Raw genomic sequence first — 3,824 nt, forward strand, 5'->3', positions numbered from 1 at the left:
TAAGAGACAGCCCCCTTTCTGATCATCTTGTGAGCTGCTTCTCTCTGCCACGTTCTTCTGCCATGACGTTCTGTCTCACCCAGGAATGGAGCCAGCTGTCTATGGACTGAGACCTCTGAAACCGTGAAACCTCAAATAAACTCTTACTCCTGTAAAATTGTTCTGGTGAGGTCTTTTAGTCATAGCAATGAAAAATCTGACTAAAACAGGAACTGTAACAAACTTTCCAATGTCACTCATCTCCTGATCTGTTGGCCTCACCATATCTGATCAATAACAAAATCTCAAGTATGTTTTTAAACAGGATGCTTCCTTAGCCACCCAGAGCCCAGCTGACTCTAATGCTTAAAAGGTAACAGAAACAACAGATGCAGGAGTGGCCTCTGTGCCAATGGAAGAAGTCACTGCTGGAGCCCAGGGTACAGAGCCTCCTTCTGTGGTCCCAGCCCAGCAGACTTCTAGGTTGTCAGAAGATTAACTCCCATCCACAATTCCCTCCTGGCCTTCTGAGCCTTCCACGTCCTGAACCCCAATTGTTTTGACCGAAAGAGAGAAAAGGGGTCTTCATGCCTTCATTTTCCCCAAGATGATTCATCTTGGGAAAACATAATCCTTTAAGTATGTAAGACACTTTACCAAACCACAGGGTGACTTCCATGGCCCAGATAAGACAGTCGTAACAGTTAATGCTTCCTTTTCCCACTAGCCAAGCTTCTGAGCCTTAAATAGCACACTGTGCAGAACCCCCAAAATTTTCCTTTAATTTCATTGTTAGGTAAGAAAACATTGATCTCCCTCATCCAGGGAAGGGTCCTATTAAAGTTCCACTTTACTAGTCCTCACTTAGCAGGGTAATCAACTACCTCAACATTCTGATTTTGGTTAACTCCTGGATCTTCCCTGAGGGGGCCGGGAGAAATGAATGCTTTTATTTGCATATCTAAGGAATTCGTTTTAATAACTTTAAAAAAAAAATAAAGGAAGCCTGAAAGGAAATCAGGTCTACATGTAATGTCCAAATCAGGGTATAAAGTTATTTTTGAAGTAGTTTATTTTCAGCCCACCTTTTTAATTTTAATTTTTGAAACTTTAACGTGTGCAATATACTAGTAAAATAATAATAATAATAATACCTGTCATCCGTAAAAATTCAGTATCTTAGTTTGAGTTGTGGGCTCTGTCATTTGCTAGCCATGTATAATCAATCATAGGCTGATCCCTGGATCTCAATTTTCTCATCTGTAAAATGTGGATAATATTTCCTGCCTCACAGATTATGTAGAGAATATTTTAAGAATGACTGGTGATCTCAGAATTTTGACTCCTGGTGATACAAAGGGAGAGTTCTTTGCTGGTATGTGGTTTCTGGAACACAGGAGATACTTGATCAGGGGCCTTCTCACAGCCTCGGCAGAGCTATGCCTCCTCCATTACTGCAGACTCCCTGCCTACCTGCTAAAGGATGCCAGCGAGCTGGGTGGGTCCTCAGGACAACTCTTCCTTGAACAGTATCAGCAGTTGGCTGTGCTTAGGAAGGAAGGGCCACATTTGTGCAACGAACACACATAGTACAGTAGACATGAACCCAACACATGAAAATAATTTAAATGAAATACCAATCTAAGCTTACCAAGTTCATGGATGTATCATGGCAATTGCCATTTATAATCAAAGGTCAGCTCTGACACACTCAGGGTAAATGCTTGGGGATTATCTCTAAAATTTCTGGATTTATAACTTTTTATAATTTCATGTACAAAGATTTTAGATAACCAACGATTTAAAATCTGAGCGACTCTCAGATAAATAAGACCTTGAATTAAAAATGTTTAGGATCAGTGGGGCACTGTGGGGCACATTTATAATTCTAGCAACTCTGGAGTCTGAAGTAGGAGGATCGCAAGTTTGAGGCCAGTCTCAGTAATTCAGTGAGGCCCTAACAATTTAGAAAGATCCTTTCTCAAAATTAAAAAATAAAAAGGACTGGAGATATGGCTCAGTGGTAAAGCACTCCTGGGTTCAATTCCCAGTACCAAAAAAAAATTGATAGAAATGGTTCAATCTGAATATTCACAGTCAAAACGCAATCATATTCCTTCAAAAACTGTGACCTCAATTATGGGAAAACTTCACACCAAAACCATACGAAAGAACATTTAACAAAATAATTGGCCTACACACTTCAAAACTGTCACTGTCAGTGAAGGAGAATAGCTATCTCAGGTACAGTTCCAGATTAAAGAACAACAAAAAGACAGAACAACTGAAGTCAGTCAATCATACTGGATTGACAGCAGAGACAATTGATGAAGTCTAGATATCTCTAGATGAAATCAAAGTATTTTTCTGATTTTGATGATGCCTGCAATTTAATCTCAAATGGCTCAGCAAAATATAAAATGTATTATTTGTTGCTATAGAAAGAGAATGTTAAAGCAGATCTGGTACAATGTTCACATTTGGGTAAACTGGGTGCAGTCTGGAATTTTCATACTGTTTGCAATTTTTCTGTAACTCTGAAGCAATTTTTGAAATCCACTCACCAACAATTCCCCTGTCATTCTAAATAATCACCAACCAGCATCTCTGCACATCTGGCTGCAATCTGTTTTCTGTCTCCCTATTTTATTCACAGAGCATTAAAAATTCTCCTTTTCTCCATTTTCATCCTAGTACCGTAGCCAAGTTCATGACTGTATTCCCCTGACACATAATCTTTTCTTTGCTTTTTTTTTTTAATCAACTATAGAACTGAAAGATTCCCTGTGATTTCTAAGAGATTCTGCATGTGACAAGGCATCCATGTCTTTCAATTTAAGTTTGCTGGTCTACAGGGAGCACAATGCTAAGATTTGGTCTTTGTTGCTCCATGAATATCCCACACACATAAATTCAGCTGTATGGGGGAAGCAGTTGCACTCAGATAAGAAAGAAAACCTCATTTTCAAATCATGACAAAGTATCAAAGAAGAAATAGGGATTAAAAAAAAAAAGAACTCAGTAGCACCATTGATCTCACTGCAACAACAGGGGTCTTTGAATCTGAGGAAACCTGAGTTAGGATTCAGAGCCTCTCCCCAGGCTCAGACAAATCCCAAACATTAACATGAACATTCCAGGAGGGCTCTCTGCCCACATCAGAAAGCAACTCGCTGCTCCTTCTTCCAGTCTCGTTTTCTCCATTCTTTTCTGTCCTTCCAACCTTGACCGCTATTACAATCCGCTGTAACAAAATGGTCCAGACGACCGTTCACTTGCCACTTGAGGATGAGGTACAAAAGGAAGTAAGACAAAAGCCAGAGACATTTTCTTACCTTCAGATAGCAGTTGCTGTGTGTCACAGGTTCCTTTTCTGTACCAAGGTCCCTGAGGGGTTGAGGCTACCTCAATGCATGCAGAATATATAGGGAGAGATTATATATCTGGGTTTTTTTCATTACACAAGGTGTTTTTGATGGGTCCTCCGGCCAAGATGCACTTTAAAACAAAAGCTACACAAAGACTACAAAAAGGCCACACAAAGTTTAAACAAAAGGCTAAAGAAAAACCAAACAAAAGCCAAAGAAAGTTTAAAACAAAGAGTGAAACAAAGACAAACAAAGGCCAAACAAAGACAAAAACAATGACCAAAACAAAGAGCAAAAGAAAACCTAAACAAAAGCTAAAGTAAGCTACAGCTATATCGCACATGCACACACACACACACACACACACCCACAACCCATCTCCACACTATAGCCACACACACTCACAGGCTCAAACTCCCATGTCCCATGTAATCAATACCCATGAGAAACCTCCCCCATCACCAAGGCCCCTTCCAA

The 3,824-nt window shown here is 39.9% G+C and overlaps 1 protein-coding gene across 2 annotated transcripts in view; it reads right to left on the bottom strand.

The window, feature by feature from the left end:
• The window catches only part of LOC107145102 (myelin associated oligodendrocyte basic protein), a 46,812-nt gene extending 43,343 nt beyond the window's left edge, over positions 1-3,469 (bottom strand). For both annotated transcript variants that reach the window (XM_048794694.1, XM_048794695.1), the window contains exon 1: positions 3,315-3,469. The gene's annotated coding sequence lies outside the window, so the exon portion shown is untranslated. The remainder of the gene's footprint in view (positions 1-3,314) is intronic.
• Between the last annotated feature and the right edge of the window lie 355 nt (positions 3,470-3,824).

Source organism: Marmota marmota, unplaced genomic scaffold, assembly GCF_001458135.2.
Source record: "Marmota marmota marmota unplaced genomic scaffold, marMar, whole genome shotgun sequence".
Lineage (NCBI taxonomy): Eukaryota > Metazoa > Chordata > Mammalia > Rodentia > Sciuridae > Marmota > Marmota marmota.